The following is a 12,326-nucleotide window of genomic DNA, read 5'->3' as shown; positions in this document are numbered from 1 at the left end:
ACGTAGGGGCTCCGCATGTTTTTCCAGAGACGTTGTACAAAACCTTTGTCACTAAGTCGTTTGTCGATATTTTTGCTTAGAAAAATTACAGCATGTTGTTGAAATAATTCACTATAATGTACATAAGTGTTGATAAATTTGCTTCACACAAAGTTCTAAAAAAATTGTAAAAAAAAACCCTGAAACCTTTACCCCCCTTACCGAAACCAATTTTAATAAAAAAAACGAAACTAAAGTTTTTTTAGAGTTGTTCTACTGGAGCCGTAGAACTAGGTTCTCGGAAGGGCTCCCCGTCAGAATCACTCACTACAACTGCAGACGAGACAGGCAATGGCACCCACTAAAACACTGCTTAAAGCCAATTGCAGCGGGCCGTGATTCTGAATGTGATATTCATTGTATGGACTTCGCGATCGCGTGTATCATCGCGAATGGCTCGAGCATTTGTACGTTAACGTGTTCGATCGCGTGTGCGTTTAGAACAAAATAGATTCTTCCAAATGATTAGAGTTTTTTGGTTGGTACCACTGAACGTATGGACCTAAGTAGCTAGGACAGAGGATGAAGATTTCCCGATGTGACCGATTCATGATAGTGCGAACACGGACGTTTGCGGGTTTGCGTTTGAGACCGCTTTTGTAACTTCGTAAGTGCTATAGCGTTCACCTTATTACCGGAGTGTTATCAAGTTTGCGCGTTCGCGGATGTAGGTGTGCGTAGATGATTGCGAAGGGCTTAAGCCTTCGTGTGTTGACCCTCTCGGTCTCTTCGATGCGCCACTTTCGAGGCGTAATGCAATAACCATCTTAAAGCCGTTGTTTGCAATACCGTCAATAACGTTTTTTACGAACAAATATGAACATTTATGATGGATATTGGATATTGATGTGAAATTCGTGTTTTTATGCAAAACAATGGGTTTGTTTTAGCTCAGGAAAAAATTTTTGACGTAGGACTACGTCTTTGTTTTCGATATGGGGGTGCACTCTGCAAATTTTACAAAAATGGTATGTAACGAAAAGTTGTCCAATTTTAAACGCATGTAATTCAGCCATCTCACGATAAATTTTCAAATTTTTTGCGCAAATCGCCCCGAAATACTTCTAAGAATCGATTCCAATAGATAAACCCAAAGATTTTTGATAGCATAGCATTAAAAAATTAAATAATATACAACCTTGTCAAAATATCGCGCATTAACACACAGAAGATAGCGCTTCCCAAGCCCTGTACGACAGATTGGTATACCTAGCGCGCAACGCTTCTATGAATGACGTCATTATCGACTATTTAAAGAACGGACTTGGCCAGACACGCTCAGTTCCCTGTTGAACGGCTAGCGAAGCAAATCGCTGCGCTGTGTTTTTTACAGCCAGTGTAGCTGAGCTAGAAGTCCGTTACACTGGCTGTGGAGGGACGCTATCCTGCGTCGTCCAACAGGCGACCGCTCCAACTGCTTCCTAAATGCCGCTGTAATGCTGCCGGCAAATTTTTGGTTTAACTAGCACATGTATTTGCTATTTGCGCTTGAAATTAAGTAATGTAGTGGTAGTAATAAGCTTCCCATTTTGGATTAAACGCAAGGACAGTTTTTAAAACAGGATTTGATTAATTAGTTTAGCTAATCTAAGCAATTTTATCAAATCTGTAATTTAAAAGGAATTTTACGGAACTTGGTGAATTTGGCCCCACTTGCAACTGGTATAATCAATCTGCACAAAGTGTTGCATAACGCAGGGCTGTTTTTTGGAATAAAATGTGTTATCATTCAGCCCTTCGCTATGCAAAATCACGATATTATGACAGATGGGCTAAGCGTGGCCGTTCCTTTCAATCGGGAAAGGCAGCGTGGAATTTTGGTGAAACGCGCAAATAGTGTCGTTTGTGGTACTAGTTGTCTCTTTCGCTCTACCCATCATCATCAGCGTTGACTCATTTTGCATTGTACGCTTGGGTTCAATGTTTGTGGCGAATGTGTTGGTAGGTAGGGGAACTGGCGGTAAAATGAACACGTTAAGCAAAGTCATTATTTTCTAACTAATAAGTGAATGAGATATTACAATCACCTTATGTTTCTTATTAGACATGTTTTGTACATATCTGGTAAAAATACTTTGTCATAAACACATTTTTTCAAACATGATTCTTGATTTCTAAACATGTCCAAAAACTGAGATATGTTTATAGCGAGTGGGTAAAATGAACATGGGGCGGGGGTAAAATGAACAGCTTCTGGTGACCTGCAAAATGTCCTGTATGTATGCAATGCACAGCGTTGGAAAGCATTTTCCGATCAATGCTAATATCCCAACAAATCATGAGCTTTGCATACACACAGGGCATTTTGCAGGCAAAAAAAATTGTCACGGAAGAATTGAATTTTCATGACGTAATATTAACCATTTTACAATCCTGTGGCATCGAAACACATCTACAAACTTGGGGTTATCCATGGGTGTTTGAACTTTTAGGATCTGTTTGAGAGCAACTAGAAAGCTTGTTCTATACATGAGATGTGATTATATTGTCTAAAATTTAATTTTTCTTCACCGGTTCGGGTGTTTTTTTCCACACACTAATAGGATTTTCGATTGATTGATACCGGTGTAGTGGATTGCACTGGTTTTGCACTTTCTAGCAGAAGTGTCAATGGAACATACCCAGTTTTCTGCACTTCTGCTAGAAAGTGCAAAAACGATGCAGTATCAGTGCACTCCACTACACCGGTGTCAATCAATTGAAAACCCTATAAGTACTAAGAAAATAAATATTTTACATTAAGTAGTATAGTCCTACGTCTACAGTTCGTGCAACCCCATAGGGCTGCCCATTGTAGTTTTTTATTATAATCCGAAAATTTCTTTAAAATTGGCGATTTTTACGACTTTTTGACAATGTATTGAGTATTGCAAACTGAGTTAGCATGAAGAAAAATATCAAAAATACCCAATGCAATGCAGTAAACCACAATTACATCTTAGTCATTTCTTACAAAAGGATAGAAATCCTCCACCTGGTGATGCAAATGGCGATCATCCAGGCGATAACGTATATTGCCTACGACGATATTGTTCTATACGCGCTCGCGACTCGTACGTCCGTAAGCCTTTTTCCGGTTCCGCTTGGTTTTCAGCACTGCACCCCAGGCAGGAACCCACCCCATATCGCAGTATCGATGACGAAACACTAGATAGCAGGCGTCTCGTTCTGCTTCTCGGGGCGCTGACATCTGACATGATCCTCGCTGTTGCATTCGTGGCCATCGCCGACTTTTCGCAGGCGTTTTTGACGTGGTTGATGAAGCTCAACCGGTCGTCGATTTTCACTCTCAATTGCTTCAGTGCACGCCTCGTCACGTGCCCTCCGACATCGATCTGCATCCTCTGAACTGCTTTGCAGCTACTGACCATCAACACCTCCATCTTGTGGTGAGCTGATATCTGCAGCTTGACCCGGTTCATACAATTCTCAGTCACATCTTTTGTTTCCGTCAACGACACGTTCGCTCCATCTAGTGTCTAACCCATTGCCGTTAGGGACACGTCGTCCGCGAAACCAACGATTTCATGGGCAGTCAAGACCCCATCGTACATCCCTTCCCAAAAAGTTAGACCGAGATTGGATCCCTGAGGATCGCCAGCTGTGACTCGCATTGACTTCTGCCCTTCGTTCGTCTCGTACAGCATCACTCTACTCTGGAAGCAGCTCTTCAGGATCTGGCATGGTTATTCTGTTCTGCACTGCGACGATGGCTTCCCAGCTAGCGTTGTTGAACGGATTCTTCACATCTATCATTACTACAGCGCAGTATCGATCTCCTCTTAGCTTCTGTTCAGATGTCTTCTCAGTACTCACGAGCATTGTCCGAATTACTTCCAATGTCGGCACTTCTTAGCGGAATCCTATCTTCATCTTGCACAGTCCGTGCTCAACTTCCGTGCATTTCGTCAGCCTGTTAAGAATTCAGCACCATGTTCCATATTCCATATTCCATCCGGACCAGAGATTTTCTTTGATTCAAGTCGTACCGACGCTTACTTGGGCTCGTCGTTAGTCACTTGCCTTTCGGCTGTGTTTGCTCCTTCTTCTTAACCGTACGGTGTCGGTAAATAAGTACTTGCATCGTGCTTCGGGAAGAGACCCTCAATGATTATCTTTATCTTACCCCGGCACATTGCAGCTGGCGCCGTACACCAGGAATTGGCGTCTACTTCTCAGCACATCTCCCGTTTTAAAGCGGCCCTAGCTTCCCGAAACGTCGCCTTGCGCTTCTTTCTCACTCTCCGATCTTGCTCTCTGAGCCCGCCTTTTGGCTCTTTTTTTTTTTTTTTTTTACAATGGAGAAGACCTTTATGTCCTAGCCCAGTACACGTGCTAACGGTAGGGTCCAATCTACCACACGGGGTGCACTGGGGGCGTGTCGGACTCAAATGGTGACCAGCCATTAATACCGACTAAACTCCATTGGGCTCCGCCATCATTCCTCCCAGGAACTACCTCTCGGTATTACTTCTGGGGGGATGGCTGTACTGAATGTACTCATTCACTCTCACTCGCGCGATCATACATCCTGTATGAGGCTTACTTGGGTGCTCTCTCAATCACACTTTGATTCACTCTCAAACACTCCCACATGAGGCTGACTTTTGTGCTCACCTTTTACGTTCCATGCGAGGCTGACTTGTGTGCTCACCTTACTCATTCCTTGCTAGGCTTACTTTTGTGCTCGCCCTACCCATCCATGTGAGGCTGACTTGGGTGCTCACCCTATCACCTGATTCACTCTCAATCGTGCCACTCTATTGTACCTTTGTCACTCCCTCTGGCATCCCATGTGGGACATTTTTCTTAGGCCCCACTTCTGACATACCATGCGAGGCTGACTTTTGTGCTCACCTTTTTCATTCCTTGCTAGGCTGACTTTTGTGCTAGCCTCAACCAACCTGTGAGGCTGACTTTTATGCTCACCCTTAACATGCAGTGTGAGACTGACTTGGATGCTCACCCTTTCACTCCTCTGCCACGCCATGAGGCATCGATAGCTTAGTTCCAACATACTACGCTACGACCCTCCCGTCTTGGCATGAGGCAGTCCACTTATACGCCTATACACTCACTCTTCTGTCTTGCTTCGGGGTGGCTGGGTTTACCCCTTACGCGGTTGCCATTCGCTGCGCCAACCTACCTCGGCATGAACAGACCATTCACTCTCTTATTTTGCGCTTGGCCTTTTTCGCTCCAGCTAACCAATCACTAGTTAGCCGTGCCCGCCGTCTGTTGCTCGGTTCGCCAGATTACCTGTAGCCTACTGGCAATCTGGATGGTAGCAGCCGAGACTGCGTTCCACTTCTCCACCGTTTGACACATCCACTGGATAAGGGTATCCGGGGTTGTGTCCCAGCCACAGACGTCAAGCATTGCTCTTCTTTCGACGTCGAACCGATGACATACGAACAGTATGTGTTCGGCAGTTTCATCTACACCTGGGCAGTCCGGGCAGACTGGGACCTCCGCGTGTCCGAACCTGTGGAGGTACTGACGGAAACAGCCATGGCCTGACAGGAATTGTGTCAGGTGGAAGTGAACTTCCCCATGGGGTCTTCCCACCCAGCTCGATATGCTAGGTATCAGCCGGTGGGTCCACCTACCTTTCGAGGAGTTGTCCCACTCACGCTGCCATCTGGCGACCGAGGTCACCCTGGTGCGCTCGCGGGCTCCCCTATTTCCACGTAGCTCAAAGCACTCCTCATCTTCCCGAATGACCAGCCCGACTGGCATCATGCTCGCTATCACGCAGGATGCATCGTGTGATACCGTGCGGTAGGCAGATATCACTCTGAGGCACATCACGCGGTAGGTGCTCTCCAGTTTCTGTAGGTAACTGGTTACCCTCAGTGCTCTTGACCATGACGGGCCGCCGTACCTGAGGATAGATACGGCAACGCCTGCCAGTAACCTACGTCTACTGGCGCACACCTTTGAGCTGTTGGACATCATTCTCGATAGTGCCGCAACAGCAGTCGACGCTCTCTTGCACGTATAGTCGACATGGCTGCCGAAGGTCAGCTTGTCGTCTATAATGACTCCGAGAGACTTCAGACTTCGCTGTGAAGTGATCGCGACTTCTCCCACATGGATAACTGCATGTTGTGCCGACTTGCGGTTGTTGACGATAACTACCTCCGTCTTATGATGAGCGAGCTCCAGGCCTCTCGCGCTCATCCATTCCTCCACCGTGCTAATCGCGTGTTCTGCGGTTAGTTCTACCTCAGGAATTGACTCCCCGTAGACCTCCAAGGTTACGTCGTCGGCAAAGCCGACGATCTTGACCCCAGGAGGGAACTTCAGTCTCAGAACCCCGTCATACATGAGGTTCCATAGCACCGGGCCTAGGATCGAGCCCTGCGGGACTCCGGCGGTAATCGGAACCCTTTTCTGACCGGCATCGGTCTCGTATAGCAGTACGCGGTTTTGGAAGTAACTTTCCAGGATCCGGTACAGACCCACCGGTAGGCTAAGCCGGTGTAACGAGAGCGCGATGGCATCCCAGCTTGCGCTGTTGAATGCATTCTTCACGTCAAGTGTCACTAACGCACAGTATCGAATACCTCGCCTTTTTAGTTGGATCGCTATCTCGGCAGTATTTATCACTGAGTTGAGAGCGTCCACTGTGGACTTACCCTTCCGAAAGCCAAACTGGTTGCTTGACAGACCGTCCGTACCTTCCGCGTACGGGGTGAGCCTGTTGAGGATGATCCTCTCAAGCAGTTTGCCAGTCGTGTCTATCAGACAGATTGGTCTGTACGCCGATGGGTCGCCTGGCGGCTTCCCGGGCTTCGGCAACAGCACCAGTTTCTGCCTTTTCCATCTATCGGGGAAACGGCACTCGTCAAGGCATCTCTGCATAGCTAGCCTGAACATGTTCGGGTTCGCTATGATCGCTGCCTTGAGAGCGTTGTTCGGGACTCCATCCGGCCCTGGAGCTTTGTTCATTGCTAGGGATTTAGCCACTGCGAGTAGTTCTTCGTTCGTCACTGGAGCCACCATTTCGACCGTGCCCGCACTGTCTCGTAGTGCAGGTGGCCAGGGGCTTGTGGCTCGAGACGGGAAGAGTACTTCGATAATCGTTGCCAACCGGTCCGGAGACCGTTCAGGGGGTGAGGAGCCCCCTTTGGTCTTGGCCATCACAATCCGGTAGGCGTCACCCCACGGATTAGCGTTGGCACTCTCACACAGGTTGTCGAAACACGCTCTCTTGCTGCTTTTAATAGCCTTGTTAAGGGCTAATTTCGCAGCTCGAAACGCTTCACGGCGGTTCTCTCTTGCATCCTCGGTGCGAGCTCTTTGCATCCTACGTCTAGCTCTGAGACAGGCTGACCGTAGAGCTGCAATCTCGGCACTCCACCAGTATACCGGGCATCTACCGTTTCTTGGCAGTGTTTTTCTCGGCATAGTGGCGTCGCACGCGCGTGATAGAACAGCTACCAGCGCATCCCCGCTTAGACTGTCGGTGTTGGCCTCCAGTCCCAGGGCCGCGGTGAAAGCTTCGCTGTCGAAGTGATTGGACTTCCACCCGCGTACCTGACAGGGATCTCCCGCCCTCGGATGCTGCACACCATAGTTGATCTTAAAGCGGATTGCTAAATGATCGCTATGGGTGTAGCCTTCGTCTACCCTCCATTCCATGCCTGGAGCCAGACTCGGGCTGGCAAAGGTCAAATCAATCCACGCCTCCACTCCGTTTCTACGGAATGTACTAGCGGAGCCATCATTAGCTAGCACAGTATCGAGTTTCGCAAACGCTTCCATTAGCGCTTGACCCCTGCTATTTGTACAGCGGCTGCCCCACTCCAATGCCCAAGCGTTGAAGTCTCCCGCTATTACTACCGGTTTCCGGCCCACGAGGTCCGACGAGAGCCTGTCGATCATCTGGTAGAACTGTTCTATTGGCCATCTTGGTGGGGCGTAGCAGCTGCAATAGAACACACCATTGATCTTGGCAATCGCCACACCCTCGGCGGAGGGGTGTATTACCTCTTGAACCGGGAACCTTCCCGTTGTACAGATTGCCACCATTCCAGACCCGTCCGACACCCAATTGCCGTTGCCGGCAGGGATACTGTACGGGTCTGATAAGAGGGCGACATCTGTCCTCGACTCCGAGACCGACTGCCACAGCAGCTGTTGGGCTGCTGCACAATGGTTAAGATTTAGCTGTGTGACTCTCACGGCTTCTTCTTATTTAACTCGCCGAAGGGACACGAAGGTCCGCCCATAGCATGTTTATGGGCTTGCTTCTTGCTGGTGCAGATAAGGCACTTATATGCCTTAGTGCACCCCCGCTCTTTATGCCCCTCCTCGCCGCATCGACGACATAGCTTGCTCCTGTCTAGGCCTTTACATTCGTAAGCTTTATGGCCGGATTCTAGGCACCGATAGCACCTGTCCACTGAAGGCGGCTGGGGTATACTAATAGGGCATACCGACCAGCCGATCTTCAGCTTCCCTTTCTCGGTTACCTTTTTGGCATCCGCATTGAGTAGCCTGAGGTAGGCTACTTGGGTGCCAGAGGGTCCGTCCCTCAATCGCACAGAGGCCCGCTCGATTATGACGCCGCAGTGCTCCTTGACGGCTGCGACGACGTCTTCTGCGGTCGCGAACTCGTCCAAGTGCTTGCACTGGAGAGTTGTTTCCGCACCTAGCGACCTGATTTGGGCGCCCTCGCCAAGGACCTCTTGAGCCAAGGCCTTATATATTGCACTTGATTGTGCGCCTCGCTTCAGCACCAGGAGCATCTCTCCCGTGTTGGTGCGTCTTACGCTACGCACATCCTGCCCAAGGGCCGAGAGGCTTTCGGCCGCCTTCATCGATTTAAGGACATCGGCGTATTTGTCCTTGTCGGTTTTTAACCACAAGGCTTCGCCTCTGTCCTTGGCCTTCCTCGCAGGCCGCGGTACCTCCGGTTTCGGTGCCGGCTTTTTCTTGGTAACCAGCGTCCAGGGGTTTGAGCCCCCCTGCCCCGGTCGTGCCGGGTTGCTGGTACCATCGCTCTCCACAGCAAGGTCACTCTCGCCCTCGCTTACCTCACCCAGGCGGCGTTTGACCTTGACGGTTGCACGCCGAGTGGTGTCGGTTTTGGCACCCTCTCCTGGCGACTTCCTAGGGCGCTTCGCATTCGATGCCGTCTTGCGATTGCCCTTTCCTTTTCCCTTCGAGGGGAACTCGGTCGCCGCTCCGATCGACGTGGCTGCTCCGTAGAAGGTAAAGGCCACTGTCTGTGAACCTCTATTGACCTTCTCTCTTTCCTCCCTATTGGAGGCCACTGTCTGGGTTTCTCTGTCGGGCCTCTCCCGACATTCCACCCTCTCAACATATGCCTGCTGTTCCTGTCTTGCGACACGAACAGCTTTCCGGAGCTCCAGAAGGCTCAACTTCAACTCCTTGGCTATGTTCTGCTTTGCGCTAGCGAAGTCGATTATAGCATCGAGTTGCTTCGCTACTTTGCGCATCGCAGCTATTGGCCCCTCCGATGCATTGGTAGGGGTATTGCCTACCGCTGCTGGGGGGTCACTGGTGCTTTCGGGTGCAGCACTCATCGCTCCACTACTCTCCCCACGGGGGGGAGACCTCGCCAAACCACCTCTTGCGAAGGGGTTTGGCACCTCCGTCTGTTTATTTTTATTTTTGTTTGCCTCCATGTATAGTCCCACGAGTAGCGCGAGAAATATATGTCCGCCACGCCAGAGCTCCGCATTAGCGTGGTAAGGGACGCTTACTGTGGGGGTTGCCCAGGTACCCCACAGGCTCCGTTAACGATCGAGCATCTTTTTCACCCCCTCGATCACTCATCCCTCGGCACGGGTCGCTTCACGCCTTGGAATTGGGGTTATGCCCTACCTTGCTTTACGTGGTGATCTCGGCCCGGATCATCACAACCATCCTCCTTTACCAGGGCTTTGGACCTGTAGCTCTGGATCTCAATAGTTCCATGTACGTATGTTATTACAGACATGCTACTATTGGGATCCGTCATTCGCTAGCGGAGTTCCGCCTTTTGGCTCTGAGACATGCAGTGTGTAGCGTACCGACCGACTCATTTACCCAGTCTGGACGCCGTCTACTGCGTGACTACGGTTTTCGCGGAATTGTAGCGTCACAAGCCGTCACAATCCTCCTTGTTAGATCAGCCGCATCAACGTTCTTGATCCCGCTGTCTGGCCGAAATGCCCTAAGAAAGAAGTTTTTGTTGAAGGCTTTCGTCTTCCACTTTAGCGCGCTAGTCGTCGTTCTCCGTGCAGTAGCATAGTTCCGTTGGCCAATGAGGAATCGCCTGAGATGGTCGCTATGGGGATGCTTTTCGCACACTCTCCAGTCCATGTTCGCCGTCAGTGAAGGACTACAGAATGTGGCGGAATTTCTCTCAGTACCGATGTCCGTTTCGTGAATCAATTAGGTCCCAGTTTTATCACGATATCGGGAACCATCTAGTTCCATTTATCATTTATCTACTCGATGTAGTTCTCGGCGGTAGACCTAGCCTCCACAACGAGCCGACCGGTAAGTCCTGAGGCATGTCGCCAATTTTCACTACAAATAAATATGCTCAGAAGATATCTTTTGAAAATGAAACTTAGACTGCCCATAACAGCATAAGAGTCCCATGTTGAAAAACAGCAAGCCGAGAAAAACGCTGTTCAAGATTGTCCCATCCATTGAGCCAAATGGATGGGACAACCATGTTTTGGTATTTTTTTATATTTTCTGAACAGAACCCGGTAATCTTATTTGTGCAGTGTGATTCAGTGGTGATACAGAATACAATCCAATGGATAACTCATTTTCGACAAAAATCCACATGGGACTCTTATGCGTTTATGGGCAGTAGAGAAGTATTTAGTATTTAAAGTATTAGGCAGATTTTTGTTGAACATGTTCAGATTTTTCAAATTTCACCGCCCGCTACTACGCCACTGTTGTGTGCTGTTATCCACCCTTCCAAATCTACTTCCTCCGTCCTCCTTCTCCTTTCCATCCGCTCAGGACATTATGAGAAGACACGACAAGGCTCAAATCTCCGACTGCGTACGATAAACGTGCCACATGAGCCAATATATTCTGATTCCCGATTCCCGGTACTAGGAAAAGGTAGGGCAAAACCAGCGGGCGTGCTTCTCACATTTATACCTGTAGTCAGTGCAACAAGATTGCTTCTGGCTCCTCCCGTATATCCGGGTGCGGAAGCGTGCATATTCGGTGCGGACCTGGATGATTTTCTCGGCATTTTAAAAGAAGGTTATAAACTGTTACGAAAACAACGAGACTGGATCCAAATCAAATAATTTATTCTGTGGTAGAATGTAAATTATATAAAGATAGGTGAGTAATGTCTTTTACATAACCGGAGAGATGTACAAGGATCCCGTACTGCACATGTGTTGATACTCATCGGAATTTTCGGATGAAAAGTGATATGGGCGAGGTATATTTCAATTTATACTTTATTAAAATGATCGTGGTCTTGAAAAGGACCGTTTTTGTTGGTGTTGGTTGGGGAAATGCGCCGGCTTCGTTTTTTGATTGGGTATATGTTCTTTCTACTGGTGCCGATCTCGTGATCGGGTTGGGTAGGGCGTGCGCTAACGCAACCACATCGAGGCGATACATGGTAAATTGAATGTACCTAATAAGGTGCGGTTGATGACGGGGTGTCGGCAACATTGTAAGTGAACTGGAGAAAATATTACAAAAACGTGAATCTTTATACCTACTATTGTTAGTTAGGAATCTTTGACAACTTGTCATAGTTTCAAACGTTCTTAAACTGTACAGAAGAGTCCAAACCTTTAAAATGCGAAATATGAAAGTTAGCATCGCAGCGATTAAAATTAAAACTAACTTACCTTACCAAAAGAAAGCGCAAGTGAATCCAAGATACTTTGCTGAAAACATTTCAAAAAATAACTACTCAAAGCGCTATAGGTTTGTCTTGCTTATTTCTCTTTCTTGCTTAGTGTACATTGGTAGTACCTCCACTAATCTATTATTTTCATGATCTCATGCCTGCTTATCTCAACTATATAATCCTACCAGAGAAAAAAATCAAACTCATATCGGGATTACAAGCCGTGATGATGGGACGATTTTTCTTACACATTATCACACCAGAGAAAATCTGTTGTGATTTTTGGTGGTTGTGATCATAGCGCAATATTATTAGTAGAGATAATATTGACACTGATTTTAGATTTTTTTTGAAATTCTCTCATTTGTAGGTTTTCCGAGTTTTTTAAATATGCGATTGTTTTATATTGCGAATGATATGTCAG

The sequence above is a fragment of the Topomyia yanbarensis genome, unplaced genomic scaffold (genome assembly GCF_030247195.1).
Source record: "Topomyia yanbarensis strain Yona2022 unplaced genomic scaffold, ASM3024719v1 HiC_scaffold_103, whole genome shotgun sequence".
In the NCBI taxonomy this organism is placed as follows: Eukaryota; Metazoa; Arthropoda; class Insecta; order Diptera; family Culicidae; genus Topomyia; species Topomyia yanbarensis.
The sequence above is the reverse complement of the archived record's forward strand: the minus strand, read 5'-3'. Positions refer to the sequence as shown.